Here is a 20,715-nt window from a genome sequence, read left to right as displayed (position 1 = left end):
TCTTAGTAGAGCTATATTTAAAAATACCCGATCCCCCACGTCAAATTCTAACTCCCAACAGCAAGTATCTGCGTAACTTTTCTGCCGACTCTGAGTTGCGCTGATTCTGTACCTAATTAGTTGGACTTTATCATACGCCTGCTGCACCAACTCTTATAATGGAGAATGGCATCTTCTACCATACAAAGCCTCGTAAGGTGCCATCCTGATGCTGGCCTGATAACTATTATTGTACGCAAACTCGACCGACAACAAATATTCGGTACAACTACCCTCGAAATCCAACACACATGCATGCAGCATATCCTCAAGTATTTGAATCATCCTCTTTGCGTGCCCATCAATATGAGGATGAAAAGTGGTGTTGAATGCTAACTGTGATCTCATAGCCTCCCAAAAGCTCTTACAAAATTGTGACGTAAATCGAGGATCTCAGTTTGAGACTATGGATACTGGCACACCATGGGAACGCACTATCTCGTGAATGTACAACTCTGCTAGCCTATCCATAAAATAGTTAACTTTGATAGGGATGAAGTGAACGGTCTTCATTAGTTGATCTATGACCACCCGAATAGTGTTTTGTCCTTATCACGCTGGAGGTAGCCCTATTACAAAATCCATGGAGATGTGATCCCATTTCCACTTAGGGATATAGAGTGACTGCAACTGCCCCATGGGTCTCTGGTGCTTAACCTTTATCTATTGACATGTCAAGCACTGCTTCACGAATTTGAAAATCTCCTTCTTTATGCTGCTTTACGAGAAGGATTCCATAGATCTCGATACATTTTAATACTATCTGGATGCACAGTGTATAGGAATCTGTGTGCCTACTCCAAGATAGTCCTTCTAATCTCAACATCTATAGGAACACATAGTTTGGTACGGAATTGCAGGGTTCCGTCATCTGATATGATGAAATCCTCCTCCTATCCTTCTTGCACTTTCTATATCAACTTTACCAACTCGATATCATTCCTCTGGGCAGCTTTAATTCTTTTTTGCAACATAGGTTGTACCATCAGGTTGGCAATGAATGCCTAGTGATCACCTTCTATCAGCTCCACACTTAACCTCTCCAAATCCATCTGGATAGGGTGCTAAATTTCCACTGCTAACAATACTGCACCCATTAACTTTCGGCTCAGTGCATCAGCCATCACGTTTGCTTTTCCTCAATGGTAGCTAATAGTGCAGTCATAATCTTTAATAAGTTTTAGTCATCTTCTTTGCCTTATATTTAGTTCTTTCTAGGTGAAGAAATATTTCAAACTGTTGTGGTCTATGAAGATTTCACATTTTCCTTCACAAAGATAATACCTCCAGATTTTGAGAGCATACACCACTGCAGCTAATTCTAAATGATGCATAGGGTAGTTCTTCTCATATTCTTTAAGTTGCCTAGATGCATAAGCAATAACTTTCCCATACTGCATTAACACGCACCCAAGCCCCCTCTGAGATGCATCACTGTAAATGAAAAATCCATCCTCTCCTGAAAGAATAGCTAACACCGAGGTAGTAATCAACCACTACTTCAACTCCTAGAAGCTCTATTCACACTCATCAAACCATTCAAACTTCACATTCTTCCTGGTGAGTCGGGTCAAGAGACCTGATAGCTTGGAAAAACCATCTACAAAGCTTCAGTAACACCCTGCCATGTAGAGACCCATTATTTTTAATGAATTAAGTATTAAAAGATAAGGGAGAAAATAACTTTTCTAAGGGTGTTCAGCAGGCCTTGTCGATGAGGCCAGGTTATTCGTCAACGAGTGGCCTTTCGGGACACATCGACAGGGACATGTGTGTCGTCGATGAGGGATTACAGCGAGAGGTGTTTCAGGGCCTGAAATTCATTGATGAGGAGTAAGTGCTCATCGACAAAACTCCTTCTTATGCTCGTTGGTGAGATGACGTGGCTTGTTGACGAGATGACGTGGCTCATCAACAAGTCTGCACTTTATAAAAATGCTAAACCCAGGTTTGTAGCGAGAGAATTTTGCATGTAAGGTTTCTCTCTCAAGGATTTTCACCCTCATCACCTTCTCTCTACCTTTTTGGCTCGATTCTTTGCCGGATCTACCATCCGAAGCTGCCACGCTACTACTAGGAAGTTTCTCTTCATTTCTACAAGAGTGGATCGTTGTTTGGGCCAACTTGGGCGCCATCCTAAACTTTGGGTATGTTAGTTAATCTCAATTTTATTAGGTATTTGGTGTTGCTGGACTGAAGAGAATATGTTAGGGAAGATAATATTGAAGTTTTGTTGCGAAAGATGTTAATTTCAAGGTGTTGTGCTGGGAACACTGCAAGTGTAAGATTGGGTGTTTTGTGGGTTTCTCAGTAAGTCAGGTAAGGGGATAAACTAAGTCAAAATTTTTCATGAAATTATTTATTATTCTACAACATTAAATATCAGTAAAATATATATATATATATATATATTATACAATTATGTTTGGGAAAATACTGCTATGAACAAAAATTATGATTTTGGAATAGATTTTACATTCAGGATGTTACCCATTTTTGTGTGGCATGAGTTTAAATTTCCATATAATTATGTATATTAGAATAATATATTTTTCTCAGATCAAGCATGATATGATAGTTTTCAGGGTACTTATAAAACAATACAGGAACCATGATTTTATGAATATAATGCTAAATAGTACGGAGAAGTCATGTTCAGTATACTATGTTATGTCGGCGTAGATGCCATGATTCATGCTAGCGTAGATGTCATGATTCATGTTGGCACAGATGCCATGATCATGTATGATAAAACAAAATTCATGAAATATTACCATGTCAGATATTATTATAAAATAAGAAACAGTTATGTTCAGTGTGTGAAACATATTATATGTTATCAGAACTCGGATGGTATGGTTTAGTTTAGTTTTCAGGAGCACGGTATGGTAGCTATAAGTTCAGAATTATGATAGTGCTACCACACAACCAGTAGCGTCGGAGATGGCAATCAATGTGGCTTCAGTGTAGAGTGGAGTTGTTCCCCTAGCAGTTCGGGACCAGGAGGGGCACGCCCATCGTACTTACAGACTTATGATTGATCTAGCATGGTCGGCCAGCCATTTCTAGGTCCCGCCTAGTATGCTTTAATATGATATGACAAATCATGTTTTACTTAGTTCTACTACAGACAGATTTTACCAAATATGCTTATTATACTATTTATATGTATAACATGAAAATGCTCATAATGCCACACACTGATGTTAGTTTATTTCCTTTATTGAGAGGAGTCTTGCCCCAGCATTTCAAACATTTCAAGAAATCCAGGTAAAGGAGCAAATATAGCTCCACGATGGTAGAGTTCGACTGAGCGACTCTGTCAGAAGGGTGAGTTGTTAATCTAGGGCTAGATTGGTTTTTGGGAAGTGACCCTAGGTTACTTTTTGATCTTTTGATGGATGATTGTATATATATATATAACAGTTTAGTAGGACTCTGGTATTGTGGTTGGTTGGATAACATGTTTGTAAATTACGTTCCCTGCTGCTTAGGTATGAAAGTTATATGACAGGTTTATCCTTGGTACCCTGGGACGAGGATGATCATGTTTATATAAATTTAGTAGGTGTTAGAGTTACTAAGAGAATTTATGAAAAAATAAATAATATATATATATATATATATATATATATATATATATAGTAAATTAGGCAGGTCGTTACATGCCAACCCTAGAAAACTCTTGATCTCCTAAATGAGAGGCCTTGCCCAATTTACCATTGCCTCTGTCTTGCCTGGGTCAACTGATATACCATCCTTAGAGATCACATGCCCTAGAAAGGTGACCTGCCTTAGCTAGAATTCACATTTCTTGAATTTCACGTACAACTTTCTTTCCCTCAATACCTGTAACATTAGCTTCAGATGATGCTCATGTTCCTGAAAGCAATTTTAAGTAGTCCAGTATATCATCTATAAAAACCACAACAAACTGGTCCAAATACTGATGAAACCCCTAATTCATTAGGTCCATGAATGTTGTCGGTGCATCGTCAGATCGAACGACATAATGAGAAACTCATAGTGCCCATATCTGGTCCTGAAAGTCATCTTCGAAACGTCCTCCGCTTTAACTTTCATCTAGTGATAACTAGACCAGAGATCAATCTTGGAATAAACCTAGGTCCCCTAGAGTTGATCAAATAGATCGTTGATTCTAGGAAGAGGGTATTTATTCTTAATTATTACTTTGTTGGTTTCTCTATAATCAATACACATTTTGATGGTCCCATCCTTTTTCTTCACGAACAAGATTGGCGTCCCCCAGGGCAACATGCTGAGCTTGATAAAACCTTTATCTAATAACTCTTGTAGTTGGTCTATCAATTCTTTCAATTCATCTAGAGCCATTCTGTAAGGCGCTTTAGATATTGGTGTTGTCCCTGGAAACAGATCAATTGCAATATCTATCTCCCGATCTGGTGGTAAGCTAAGTAACTCCTCTGGGAAGATATTTGGAAATTCTCTAATCACTGGAATGTCGACCTGTTTCAATTCCTCATTTGGAAACTCCTTTATGTAGGCAACATATCCCCTAGCAACCACTCGGAAATAACCTCCTCGTCTGAATAGCTAACACTAGCTGTGGCGAGGCACGCACACATGTACCCACAAATTTGTATTATTGCTCACTTGGGGGGTCTAAAAATCACTTCTTTCTGATAGCAGTCTATGTTGGCATGATTAGCTACCAGCCAATCCATACCCAATATTAGATCAAATCCTTGCATATCTAGTATCACGAAATCAGTTGGTAGTACTTTCCCCTGAATGGCTACTGGAAAATTTCTAAGTATTTTTATACACCACACAATAGATCCAGTTGGCATGACTACAGATAACTCAATATCTAACAATTGTGCCTCTACCCCAGCTACTTTAACATACCCCGACGATACAAAAGAATGGGTGGCACCTGTGTCAAAAAAAATAATAACTTTATATGATAATACATTAAGTGTACATGTGACAACATCTCCAGTAGTCTCGGCGTCTCTTGACGTCAATGCATAAACCCTCGCTGGCGCCGTGTTTCTCTATTGGCCTCCACAGGGCACCTGATGTCCACCCTAATATGGTATAGGAGCTAGTGCATAGATTGGCAGTCCCTGATAGGATCGAGCCATGGGTTCGGGTCTCCCACATTAGTAATAGACATTCTCACCAAGCCGACACTCGCCCGGATGTCTCCGACCACACCTAGGGCAAGTGGGATAAGTGTGCCCACCCTAAAATCCATTGTGTCCTATCATCTTTATCTAACCCCCACCGAATATGCCTCCTCTCCATAGGCCCCAACTAGATCTAGTCTGAAAACCTGAGGGAACAGACCTCTTCTTCTGGCTCAATATTCCTGCATCTCCCTAACTGCTTTCCTTTACTACTGTGGCCCTATCTTCTAACTTCGAGAAGTCCTGCACCTTAAGAACTGTCACCTGTTTATAAAAGTCCCTCCTCAAATTCCTCTTGAACATCTTGGCCTTTTTAGCTTTATCTGGGACAATATGAGGGCAGAAGCATGACAACTTAATGAATTTCACCGTGTACTACTAGACTGTCATCGATCCCTGAGACAAGCTCACAAATTCTTGTACCATCACCTCTCTGATGGTGGCGAGAAAATATCTAGCGAATATATCTCCCTGAATCTGCTCCAAGTTATATCTGTTAGCTTTACCGTGATCCCAAGAGGGGGGGGGTGAATTGGTATTTTTAAAATTTAACCCCTAGGTGTTCCTCCTAACAGCAGTATGTTCACAACCCTATGGTCAATCTAATGCAAATAATGTAAATATATCAGAAATTAAAAGAAGAAGTTTAATTAATCACACAAGCACTAGAAAGCAGTAAATAAAGGGTGACACGCAGATATGTTATCGAGGTTCGGCCAACAACCTACATCCCCGCCTTGGCTAACCAGCACAAGGATTATCACACTAACTTGCTCACTTGAATGGGTGGAGTGGCACCTATACAAACCAGGTCAAATTATCACAGGGATGACCTCAACCTTTACACCAATCCTTACTGGGCTAGATTACCGCCCCCTTAGGCCACGCCTGGAATCTCTCAAATATACAATCAAACAGTACAATATGTGGGTGCTTTCACGTAAAGTAGATTTATACCACAAATGCGCACAAACACAAACACCACAGATGATTTAAAATGTAAGCTCTGTGTGGTCTGGATATTTCAACTCTCAAATATGTTTTCTATCAATGTAGTAAGTACGTGAGAGTGTCAAACAAGCAATCTGTGTATCTCAAAGTATTTTAATCAAATGTGTTCACACAGAATATCAAATAAGCCTCAAGAATATCAATCAATAGAATATCTTAATCATGGGAGTATGTATATGCTTGGATTGCAAAATATATAGGATCTTTGTTTTCAGCAAAAATATTTGAGTGAATAAATATTGCAACAAAGATGTTTCACCTCAAACATAGATATCTCCTCAAATGGTTTTCGAAATAAAGAGCAATAGATATTTGTAAATGGTTTTAAAAATATTTTGCAATCAAAAGCAAAAATGTGCTTCTTAAGATATTGCAACAAATATGCAATCTCAGAAGATCTAGTAAAGTCTTCTCACGATGAACTTATTGGCTAAGTCCCTTAAGAATCCTTTTGGTTCAGCTCTCAATAAAAATAGATCAATCTTACAACCAAGAGAGAGCAAACCTTCCTATCTAAACACTCAAGAATACTTACAAATGATTTTACGAGTAATGATTGTAAGCTAGAGTGTATTTTGAAGAGTATGAGCAAATGGGAATCAAAAGAGAGTATTTTTGCTTGAGAGAGATTTTCTTAATCTTTTTTCTAATTGATTCTTAATTCTCCCAAATGAAAGAGTATATATAGACATACTGAAAATTTTAACCGTTGGGGACTTATTAGGGATTGTTAGAAAAGATTAATGACAATTAAATCAATTTAACCCTGTTTAAAAATATTTAACCCGCGGTAAAAATGATGACAACCTGAGAGGTCCGGTTAACCAAAAATGTTTCAGTCGACCAAGTCTCAAATGGTTTGGTCGACCAGGAAATATTGAACTAAGGGCACGGTCGACCAGGAGAAGGCGATTTCCCAATTTTCTGAGTTTCGATCGACCAGGGCATTTTGAACTGCCTGGTTCGGTCGACCAGACCGCTAGGAATTATCCTGAGAACCCTCTGATCGACCAGGTAGTTGGTGTACAAAAAGGGTCGGTCGACCAGATGGTCAAACTTTTGATCCCAGGGGGTTTCGGTCGACCAGGGCTTTTTGAACTAGCTAGTTCGGTCGACCAGGTGGTCAAATGTTGACCAAGAAGGGTTTTGGTCGACCGGGTATCTGTGAACAACCTAGTTCGATCAACCAATTGGTCAAACTTTGGCCCAAGGAGGTTTCAGTCGACCAGGCCAAAATGAACTGGCTTGGCTGGTCGACCAAAAGTGCATCGTGTGTGCATTTCGGTCCCGCATCAAAACAAACAAGCCCTATTCAAGTGCCTAACAAAAATATGTGAAAGTGTGTGTGTCCTAGGGTCACTTGGGGTCCAATTTGAAGACACCGAAAAAGTCTGGTGTCGGTCGACTGAATACCCGAAGGTCTTTCTAAGGTCATTTTTTATTTGTATCTGGTTTGAGCTAACAAAATAAATCATGCATGTGATGTGTGTGCTTATTACAAACCGAATACCCTAATTACTATTATAGACAAAATTCACTACAAAAATATTACAATTAAGAGCATGAATTTGTCTTCAAACTTTGAGCTTTCGCGTGCCATTGATGATATGCTAATATGAACCTGCACATAAACTAGATATTTATTAAATACAGGAGTATTTGTCATTATCAAAATCGGGCGTGACCTATAAGGTCAACAATATCCATGGGCGTAGGCCTCTATTCTTCGAACAACTTCTTGCACCCACCATCTCTCAGCCTCGTCTGTCAGCTTATACAAGGCATAAAGGACCCTTTGCTCGTCGGTGCACTAGAGCACCATCAATATTTTCTTTGTCTCTTGCATTCAGTTCTTAGCAGTTACAGGATCAACTGCTCCTAAAAATGCTAGAGAGTTCATCTTCGTAAATTTCTCTATCATACAACACTGCACTATAGATGGACCTTCCTACTCCCTGGAGCTTCGGGCAATCTCATCCATGACCTGTTATGCTATGCTGTGTAATAGAGCATTTTAATCCCCACTCCCCATGCCAGAAGGCCCAACTCCATCATCTCCACTAGCGTGGGTGCTGCTTCCTCTAGGGTCCATCTTGAAAAGACAATAAACATAACTTAGGGATCTTATCTCCATACATATGTAATATATAAAATCTAACTGAAATATCATATTTCCAATTAACTTGCCCCCTTTGATCTTTCTTCAAGATTCAATCCTACAACCTAGACACATAACTCGATAATAGTTTACTATTGCTTTTCAGAAATCGTCACCCTAGGAAAGACACAGAAACTACCATGGAAATTTTGTTCCTAGACTACAAAACAAAACCTAAAATCCTTTTCTTATACTCAGGTATTGTTTCCGTTGCATTCTAAAGTCTACAGAACCTAACAACCTAGGCTCTGATACCAAAATTGTAACAACATCATTTTACATGCCATTTTTTTTACTTAATAATAAGGCTAACTGATAAGAATCCCGTCCTTTGATGCCCTATAACGCATTCATATACTTAGGCAGTGAAAAACATAAAGTGTATAACTAGAAACATAATACTCGAATTTCTCAGTACTTATACACATCACTCTAGTTTTAGATACCAGATCCTCCAGGACCTATACAAAATACATATCTCCCAAAATAACATACCCTATAGATAGGGCGGTACTGATAACCCTTTATCTACAAGCCTTTTCTACTCGTCTAATTGGATCACATGAAAAAAAATATTAACTCATTGGGATGAGACAATGCTCAGTAAGATGAAACATGCTATTACTAGTGTGTGGCATAAGGATTTTTTTAAAGTACACATATACTGTAAATAACTGAATCTAAAATAGCATGTAACAAAGATATACAGTATAACTCACATCGGTGTTTCTTAAAATACATCTGTTATTCAACTTTTTTATTTGAACATACTTTTAATAACTATAAATATTTTTTGATGATTTCTGTTCGTATATAATAGTTGTGAAACTTCCCTAGATGGATAATTGTATGTCATGATTCAAATTCCCTTATGACAGGGTTGTACGGCCCATAAACGGGACTTGATCCTTGTCGGGCCCTCTAGAATAAATCAACTGAAACTCCACTGAGGTACAACTGGTCCCTTAACCTGGGTCTGTCCATGGAGCACTGCAATCGCTGCCCTCCACTTAGATCAGATTACCAAGGAGTCTGCAATCTCTCCAACGGCACAATCAACCATAAAATGCCACTCTATCTGAGATGTGTGGTTGCACTCTCTCCACTGTATAGCTACGGTACCATGCTTTGTATCTGATCTGTAAGGGTCCATCAGGATCTAATACTATATATATAATAATGTATAACCAGCTCTGTAAATAACTTTATATCATGTATAACTTAATTCTATAAAATTGTATACCCATTCATGCTTCTATAACATTTGTACAAATTCAGTATTGTACTCATATTACTCATGCCACACAATAGTTAATAACTCATTAAATATAATTTGCATAACCGTATAATATCTATTATGAAAATACCCATAATCTCATATTATCTTTATTGGTAAAAATTCTAATTTATTTGCCATAGCATATTTCCCTTACTTAATTAGCTGGGAGGCTCGTTTCCAACTCTATTCTCATGCTCACAACGTACTATCCCCAAAATCCTGTAATAATGCATGTAAACATATTCCCCAATAAAACATTGAATTACCCCAGAAAATCATCATACTCATATTTCCTGAGCCTACCTATTCATAATTTCCTAAATTATAATATACTTGGATTCCTGGAAAGATATCCGTTGGGGTCCTCAACCCATAACTGCAAGGTCCCAAAACCCCCCACCTTGAAAATATAACATCCTAGTTTTATTTCACAAAACTCCAGTATATTCCCATATAACTCAAAAGCTAAACCCAAATAAATCTGATAAACTGAAAATACCCAAATAATCTACTTACCTTGATTTTGGAATGGTGCCCAAGTTGTCTCAATTAACAATCTATTCTAGCAGACTTGTAGAGAAACTCCCAAAGATCAACATAGTGGCTTCTGATTGTCGAACCCGGGAGTAACGGGGCGAGAAATCTAGAGAGAAGGGGAGAGAAACCGAGCATGAGAGAAAAAAACTAAGAGAAAATGAACTTTTCTCGCTAAAACATTGTTTTCAGCTATTTATAAACCTCTTGCCACGTGGCTTCGTTGACGAGCCAAGACACCTCATCGACAAGTCCAAGAAAGGGGTTCATCGATGAACACCTAACCTTCATTGATGAGTTTTAGACCCTGAAATTAGCCCTCTCGGTAAATTCCCATCGACGAGACACGTGTCCACATCTCCGCATTTGTCGACGAGACATTGCTAAGTCTCCTTTGAAATTTTCTTTTCTTTCTCCTTTCTTGATTATTTAATTCCTATAATTATTTGGATTACTACACAATGGGTCTGGGTTGACTTGCTAGTATGTTATGATATCATAGCTATTATGGTAATAAAAGAAATAGCAGAAATTTTGGGTCGTTACAATTTTATTCATCCTTAGTTCTTAGGTATAAGAGTTGTGATGATTAAAAGGCTTGGGAAGTGGTTCAGGCTTAAAATATAAATCCTTAGTATATATGCATTCCTAATACTCTATCTTGTTATACTAAGGATCTAAATCCACTTCCAAATAGACAAGGCACTTATGCCTGGTAAATAAATCCTAATGCTTAATTCATACCTAAATGTAAAACTTTAAGCTAAGCATACCTCTTGTCCATTACACAAGCCTAAGCCTTAGGGAATCAATCCTGCCATATATCGTAATATACCCTAAGCTTATTACAGAGCATAAAAGCCTTGAACAAGTAGCAGTCATTACTCTAGGCTTAAGCACTAATGATCATAAATTCCTATTCTATAAAGTGCTTATTACAAGACATCTTTCTCAACCAAATTAACGGCATCCACTAAGGGAATCAAGTCTTCATCTAGATATCATAAAATTTTCCCTTTGAGCTTAAATTAAAAATCCTCTAATTTCGGTTTATCTCATCCATAAGAAATCTTTACCAAACCATGATCAAATCAGGCAAAGATCCAACCTCTCAGTGAGTTGTATCCTTGCTATAGTTGTTGATCATATCTGAAGGATACTTTCTATTCTCCAAAGAACTTTGTTCACATTATTCATATTCTCCTATATGCTCTTTGCCCAAGCTTGGACATGATTACTAGCACGATAATATTTTGGAAAATGTCTAGCGTCTCATAGATACTCTTATGAACTTTATAATGATCTATCTTTCAAGAGTATAAATCCAAATGTCCTTTCATTCGCTTTCAATTGGAGCTTTTGATTGGTATCAAATGGCTGATATGGTTCTTTAGATTTCAATCTAGATGATGGAACAAAATTCATAGAAACCTATGCACGAACAGTAAAACTCTAAAGCCATTTTTAACTTGTGCCTCTTACAAATTAAGACACGTATGAAAAGAGGCAAAGTAGACTTATAATCCTACAAAAATATTGATTATGACTTTTTGGTCCAATAAGCCTATGCTTACAATGTCAAGTTTAAGTCACTAAAAAATCTTTGGGTACTTGGCTTAAGAATTTGAAAAATTGGAAAAGGCATAAAATGGATTAGGGCATAACTCAGGGGGAGCATTTATCTTCTATGATTATAAATTGAAATGTTCTCTTGATCTTATATCATATTATATGCTCATATGTCTTATGGAAACTGAATTGCACACTGCTATCCATAGTGCATTGATTGATAAAAACTGTTGGATAGTTTTATTTTATATGAATTGTTAATTGCTTCTTGATTGCATGCTTAGTTTAAAAGGCCTCATGCATAGCGGATGCAGTGGATGTGAATTGCATGCTGGTAGTGGATTATAGGTTTTTGCATGCCTTATATGAGTTTTTTGTCGAGAACAACCATATCAGGTACATGTTTAATGGGAAAATGTCCGTTTTATAGATGTCATACTGCTGAAATTTCAGTAAAAAGAGCTCTTGATTACTTCATCTATGCCAGATTTCAAATTGGTAGGGGGAGCTCTTGAAATAAACTTTCAATCTTGTCTGTGCTTACCAATATTCTTAAGCTTAGATGTGCATTGAAACGTATTGTGGCGTGTGCTTGATTGTTATTTTTTTATTGAATACCATCAGTATAATACTTGCCACATAGTTTTTGAATTTGCCATATGATCTTGCATGTGATTGTTAATTTTTTTAAGATCTATATAGTTGTCTTATTATGGTTTTATTATGAAATTGTACTTAACTGCTAAACCAGAATGACAGTTGCTTGCTAGCTTTAGATTAAAATTCTTTTTGCAAGCAACCCCCAGTTTTTCTTGACAACATCCTAAGGGAGAATATATTTATTATATACATATATATCTATTTATATAAATTTTTATTATTTGGCAAGAAATTCTTTCAAATCAAAAAATCTCTATCTCTTGCCTTATTATTATTATTATTATTATTATTATTATTATTATTATTATTATTATTATTATTATTATTATTATATACATATATTTTTAAATTACATAACTAGTTTGATAACTTCATATGTAAATGCATGCGTACTTGTAAGAATGTGTTTGTGCTCAAACCAACTATTTGCTATCATATGCCGTGTGTTAAACTCAACTCTTTCATGGGTCTTATGATATGTTTCAATTGCAATGGTTTGTGTATATTTATGGTCTAGCCTTATTTTTCTGTCATTTAAATCATTTAAATGACTAGTTATATTATTTGTATCTTTAATTGCTATATTTCATACCTTATGAGGTTATCTTTGTCATTCATTTTGCATTATATAGCTTTTCTATCTCTTGGATGATTGAAAATTATACTTTTGTTTATTATTTCGATCCGTACTAGACTATTTGAGTTGATTATTGTGGATAATTATATACTTGAACTCAATCAGGTCATTGAAATACTTTTTTTTTTTGGAAATGCTCCACTTTCATACGATATGCTTCCGAAGATTCTAAATTTTTTTTTCCCAAAACCATAATCTTGTATTTGAATGATGTCTACCCACTACTTGCCTATACGATTCAATTTTTCCTTGGACCTTTTTGCTATTGCCAGAAAGGGGAGAAGTAGGCAAAACTAGGTATTTAAGCAAATAATGCTTGAGTTATAAATTTCCTTTATGCATATTTTTAGGGGGAACCTTTCTTGGGTGTACCCACTTTTTCATAAATTATTTGTCATCATCAAAAAGGGAGAGATTTTTGACCTTATAGGTCATATACCATTTTGATTATGACAAATACCTTGGTATTTAATGTTTGTCAAGTTTGTGCACAAGATTAATCCTGCAGGAATAGGCAAAGGCATACGGTGACTTGAAAAATTTGAAGGCAAATAGTTTACATTTGTAATTTATATTTAATTCATTCGAGTCTGTAATTTTAATCAAATGGTCTGTAAGAATTTATGCATGTCATGAATGGTAGGAACTGTAGCTTAAAGGCCTTAGAATGACCCTAGGTCCCTACACATCACTTGGAAATTAAGAGACCTTAGACAAGACTTCGGTCGAGCTTCGGTCAACTGACGCCAAGTTTTTTAGGTTAAGTTAAAATGCTTAGACCTCAAAAAAGACCCTAGGTCCTTACACTAGCACTTAGGTTTAGCCCCATTATCATATATCCTATTAAAGGAAATTGTTTTTCAAAACTAGGACTTAGGTGGTAAATTGTTAAGGATTGGAGCAACCGAACCTTGGCCTTGAAAATGCCTCAGTTGACTAAATATAGGAAAGTCAAAGTTTTGACCTGACTTCGGGTGACCGAACTAAACAAAACTTAATGTTCTCGGTCGACCAAATAATTAAACCTGACTTTTCCAACAACTCAGGCACCCGAACATTTATGTTCAAAATTCCCTCGGGCCACTGAACATGCAAGTTCAGCAGACCGAACTTGAGGACGGGCGACCAAACCTCGGAAAGTTTGGAAAATCACCTTGTTCAGCCACCCAAACCATTTTTTAGGCACCCGAAATTCAAAAGTTACTTTTCTTCATGTGTTTGTTTGGGCGGCCGAACCTATGACTCGGTCGACCGAAACTCTCAAGTTGACCTAATTTTTACTGAGGTTAATTGGAGTTAAATAGGGTTAATTTTTTAAAACTCAATTAAAACAATTTTAATAATTCTCCTCGTGTCCCTGAGGGTTATACTTTTGGCCAAGTCTATAAATACGAGTTCATTTGTTCAATTAACAAGCGATTAGAATTATGATCAGCATTGAAACTCTCTAAAATTTTTCAAAGCTCAAAAAGCCTATACCCTCACATACTACTCTCTTGAAAAATCAGCCTTGTGAGAATATCCTTGAGTGATTCTATATTATTCTTAGTTTCTAAAAACTCTCATTGAGTGATTTTTTTTTTTTTTTTTATTGAGAGTTATAGCTATATGTTTTTCCCTGATTTAACTCAATAAATCCATTGTGAGGGAAACTTTGTAGCTTGTGGGTCTTAGCATTCTCATTGCAAGACTTCTAAGCTTGTATTGTGATTTGTGAAGCAAAATATTTTCTACAAGCTTTTACTACAAATATCTCTTGTGCTAGAATTTTAAGAAAATCATTCTTAAGACATTATGATTACACTCTTAGAAAAACTTTGAAACCCTACTTGTGATTGAGATATATTGATACATAGTTTCAAAGATAGTTTGAGAATACACTCTTACATTTGATTGACTCTTGCATTTGATTGACTATTGACATTGGATTGAGTGTTATCATACATATTGCACTGACCTTATTGTTCTTATCATATTGAAGTGCATTAATAATACTTTGCTAAATTATCGTAAAAATTTGCTTGTACTAGAAGCATCTTTATTTGTACGCAAATTTGTATTTGTTCATTGTATTCCAGCCATGGTCTGAGGGGGTGTTGATCTAGCCCATAAGGATCAGTAGGGCCTTATCCGCCCCATAAGGAGAGTGTGTAAAGTTTGAGGTCAGCCCTGGTATAATTTGACCTATGTTAATTGAGGTGTAATCCCAAGAAGGGGGGTGAAATGGGTATTTTAAAAATCTTTAAGTTTATTTTACCACTTAATCCCTATTTCAATACTTATCAAATTAATTGCAGGGGCTTGAACTTAATTCAAATTATTATCTCATTAAATTCTATTTTACCCAATTAATTATCAAGTGTGTATAATATAAATCAACACACAAACATGCAAAAGTTGATAATGAAATGCAAGAAAAAATTAAAAAGATAAGGGAAGAGAGAAGACAAACACGATATTATGAGGTTTAGCCAACCCGACCTACGTCCTCGCCTTGAGCAACCCACTCAAGCATTCCACTAAATCCTTGCTTCTTTAACTAGGACGGAGCTTCCCTTACATCCACTACTTACAAGAGGCCCAGCTTCCTCCTCACCTGGTTCACAACCCGAATCGTGATAACAATATAACTATTCTGCAAAAACTCAATAATGCTTCTACACAAGATGGTGAGTATAATGGAAATTCCTAACACATATTCATATGATAAAACTTGAAGTTTAATGAGTGTATGTAGTGTGGTCAATAAAATCTTTGAATAATCTTGGGTTTAAAAGAATATGACTATTCCGCTTCAAATATTGAATCCAACAATATAAATATGTAATTCAGTTTTGCTCCAAAATATATATATATATATATATGTATATATAATATGTGTTCCAAAGATCAAAAACCTAATATAATATTTTTCAGAAAATATCCCTCATTAATATATGTAGTTATGAGGTATTAGGATATTTAATCAAGTGGTTTTGTAATATCGAAAATATCGAGTCTTTAAATGAATAAACACTTGAATCAACTATATATGGGATATTTTTCTTAAAAATATTATATATATATATATATATATATATATACACATATGTATAAGTACACTCAAGATCAATCTCTCAAATAATATTCAATGATAAATTTTTGAGATGAAAAACTCTTTGAGAATAAGTAGTAACAAATAGATTGATTCACCAAACCTCAATACCAAGTTGAATGCATAACAATCACTAGAATGCATTTTGAAAATCAATAAGCCTTAGCTCAGATTTGACGTATATGCTTTGAAATCCCAAGCAAGTATTCAGCAGTGTGTTCAATGCTCCCCCAAGTTATGCTAAATGTTCAAGACACTCAATCTCATGCCAAAGGTTAAGCACTAGGGTTTAGAGGTTGATTATATAGGTAATCTCGGCCTTAGGATAAGTCCTGATCGTTGGATCAAATTGATCAAGTGTATAACCCGCGTGTTCTCTCGCTAAAAATCAAATCTTTAAAGTTTCCGCAAGTTCAGACGACTAAAGTCTCGGGTTCAGACGTCTGATGTAATGACCTGAGGAATAATGAGACTTAAATAATAAAGAAAAAGGTAAAATGGAATTTGAACAGAAAAGATAGAGGAGTTCCTAAATCTGAAGTAGGGACAGCAGGCTGTGCAGCAGTACGTGGTGAGGTTCATTGAACTATCTCACTTTGCCTTGTACATTATACCAGATGAGGCGAAAAAAGGTACGACAGTTTGAAAGATATATGAGGAGAAAAATTTATAAGCAGGTGTCGATTCTGAAGTTGTAGGATTTTGCTGAGCTAGTGGATAGAGTCATTATTGTAGAAATTGGAGAGCAGTTAGAGGCTGAGGAGTAGAGACAGAAGAAGAAATCCACACCTTCTGGTTCCCAGTAAGGAGTCATCCGTGGTTCATGGAAGAGAGGTGGCTACTACAAAGATCGGAGGCTAGAGACCAAGAATCACGGTTTCTAAGGTGTGCAGCCATCTCCAGCTTGCCCATCTTGTGGGAAGAGACACCTGGGGGAGTATCGTGCCGGGCGAGGTGTTTGCTACCGGTGTGGGGAGCTAAGGCATGTGATAAGGGATTTTTAGGCTCAGATTGATGCTGCTCCTGCTCCTAGACCTGCTTGAGGAGGCTACCAAGCGCCACGTGGAGGCCAGCAGAGGAATATGGCTCCAGCCAGGTTTTTGCTTTGACACCGGGTGATGTTGAGGCGATTGACGACATTCTGACAGGTATGGTTAATATGTTTTCATTTAAAATTATTGCATTATTTGACTTAGGGGCCACGCACTAGTTTGTATATATGGAATGTGTTAAATTGTGTGGAGCTGAAACACAAATATTAGATGTTGAACTACTAGTAGCTACACCGACCAGGTTAGTAGTGAGGTATAGTAGGATACTCCGTGGTTGTCCAAGGAAACCACAGGGAATGAAGTGAAGCTCACCAGTACGCCAGTAGTAAAGAAGTTTACTAATGTATTTCCGGATGAATTACCAGGTTTACCACCTAATCGTAAGGTATATTTTCCCATTGATCTACTTCGAGGTACAGCACTAATCTCTAAAGCACCATATCGAATGGTGCCGGCAGAGTTGCCAGAACTGAAAGATCAGTTGCAGGATTTACTTAATAAGGGCTTTATATGGCCTAGTGTATCTCTGTGGGGAGCCCCAATACTATTGTAAGAAGAAGGACGGGTCTATGAGGATATGCATAGATTACGGGGAGATTAACAAGGTTACAATCAAGAACAAGTATCCTTTACCCCATATAGATGATTTATTTGACCAGCTCTAGGGTACACGGGTATATTCTAAGATTGATCTCAGGTTAGCCTACCATCAAGTAAAGGTAAGAGCAAAAGATGTATCGAAGACGGCTTTCAGGACCAGGTATGGGCATTACGAGTTCCTTGTTATGCTATTTGGTCTGACGAATGCTCCTACGATATTTATGGATTTGATGAATTGGATTTTTCATCCATATTTAGATTATTTTTTTTGTTGTTTTTATTGATGATGTACTGGTCTATTCGAGGAGCTATAAGGAATATGAGGTGCATTTGAGGCAAGTTTTGCAAACGCTCAAAGAAAAGAAGCTGTACGCCAAGTTCAGTAAATGGGACTTCTGGTTTGAGAAAGTTGTGTTTTTGGGGCATGTTATCTGAGGAGATGAAATTTCTGAGGATCCTAGTAAAATTGATGCGGTAGTGAATTGGGCTAGACCGAGGAACGTCTAGGAGATCAGGAATTTCTTGGGGTTAGTTGGATATTACCATCGTTTTGTTGAGGGATTCTCAGCTTTACCAAGGCCTCTTACACGTCTGACTAGGAATAATTCCATATTTGAATGGGACGATGGTTGTGAGTAGAGTTTTCAGGAATTGAAGCAGATGCCAGTGCTAATCATCCTATTACGGGGTGAGGGTTATACTATTTACAGTGATGCGTCCTTGAAAGAACTTGGCTGTGTATTGATGCAGCATGGTAGAATGGTGGCATATGCGTCCAGATAGTTGAAAGAATATGAGAAGAACTACCCTACCCATGATCTTGAATTAGCTGCAGTAGTATACACATTGAAGATTTGGAGGCATTACCTGTACGGTGAACTATGTGAGATTTTCTCTGGCCACAAGAGTTTAAAGTATTTCTTCACTCAGAAGGAATTGAATATGAGACAGAGAAGGTGGTCAGAGTTAATTAAAGATTTTGATTGTATTATCAGTTACCACCCAGGGAAAGAAAATGTGGTAGCTAATGTGCTGAGCATGAAGTCTGTGAGGCCAGTGATGGCAGTTATGGAGATCCAGTATCCGATCATGATGGATCTAGAGAGACTCGGTATAGAGTTGGTAGAGAGTAATCCTCCAGTATGTATCGCCAATTTAGAGGTATAGCCTACTATACAAGAAAGAATTAAAGCTGCTCAAAAGAAAGACCCAGAATTAGCAGAGGTGATAGATAGAGTGCAGACTGGTCAAGGAAAGGAATTCTGCATTTCAAATGTTGGGGCTTTACGGTTCCATTCCAAATTATGTGTTCCTGCTAATGCTGATATTAGGAAGATTATTTTGGAGGAGGCTCATAGATCTTTGCATACGGTTCATCCCGACAGTACGAAAATGTATAGGGATCTGCGAGAGTTTTACTAGTGGAGTGGTATGAAGAAAGAAATTGCCGAGTATGTAGCGCAGTGTCTGACGTGCCAGCAGGTAAAAACTAAGCACTAGAGGCTAGTGGGTCAGTTGTAGCTACTCTTTATCTTAGAGTGGAAATGGGATCATATATCGATGGATTTTGTTTCAGGGCTACCGTTGACATCGTATGGCCAGAATGTAATTTGGGTGATAGTAGATCGATTGACTAAGACTGCCCATTTTCTTCCTATCAAGATCAGCTATTCCCTTAACTATTTAGCAAAGATTTACATTCAGGAGATAATTCGTTCTTATGGGGTGCCAGTATCTATTGTGTCAAATCAAGACCCGCATTTCCCGTTACAATTTTGGAGAAGCTTGCAGGAAGCCTTGGGGTCTCAGCTATCGTTTAGCACGACATTCCATCCTCAGTCAGATAGGCAGACTAAGAGGACAATACAGATATTGGAAGATATGCTCCGAGCATGCGTATTAGGTTTTGGGGGTAGTGGGACTCAGTTCATGCCACTGGTAGAGTTTGCATATAATTACAGTTATCGGGCTAGCATTAGCATGGCACCATTTGAGGCTTTCTATGGTAGAAGATGTCATTCTCGGTTATATTGGGACGAGATGGGTGAGCGGCGAGTTGTGGGACCAGAGCTTGTGCAGCAGGCGTATGATAAAGTTTGGCTCATCAAAGATAGAATCAGTGCAGCTCAGAGCCGACAGAAGAGTTATGCCAATAATCACCGTAGGAAGTTAGAATTTGACATTGATGATCATGTATTTCTGAAGATAGCTCCGTTAAAAGGGGTTATGAGGTTCGGAAGGAAGGGTAAACTTAGCCCTAAGTTTATCCATTCGTTTGAAATTCTATAGAAAGTGGGACTGGTTGCCTATAAGTTAGCTTTACCACCTGTGTTATCCATGATGCACAACGTATTCCATGTTTCTATCTTAAGGAAATACATCCTAGACCCTTCTCATATTATCAGTTATGGTGAATTAGAGCTCAATGATTCACTAGTCTATGAAGAGGTACCCGTGCATATTTTGGATAGAAAATAATAGGAACTACGTAATAAGAAGATTCCTATGGTAAAGGTTATATGAAGGAATCACGCAATAGAAGAGGCTTCTTGGGAGCTCTAGGAACATATCAGACAGAAGTAACCGCAATTGTTCTAAGAAGTTCAGATGTAATTAGGAAATGTAAGTAAATATGTAGTATTTCTTTTGTAGGTACATGTAATACTTTAGTTACTAAGTGATATTTTAGTTTTGAGGGAAATTTTCTTTTAGTATGTGTATTCTCCCAGGACTTGGAATGTAACCATGGTATTCCTCCACCATAAGTGAGGGTAAGTAATAAAATAGGTAGACCATTTTGCCTTTAAGGGATGATGAGTTATATGAATAGTAAATTTCAAGGATGAAATTTTATAAGGAGAGGAGAATGTAATGATCCAAGGAATAATGATATTTAAATAATAAAGAA

This window comes from Malania oleifera, chromosome 13, assembly GCF_029873635.1.
Source record: "Malania oleifera isolate guangnan ecotype guangnan chromosome 13, ASM2987363v1, whole genome shotgun sequence".
Taxonomy (NCBI): Eukaryota; Viridiplantae; Streptophyta; class Magnoliopsida; order Santalales; family Ximeniaceae; genus Malania; species Malania oleifera.
The sequence above is the reverse complement of the archived record's forward strand: the minus strand, read 5'-3'. Positions refer to the sequence as shown.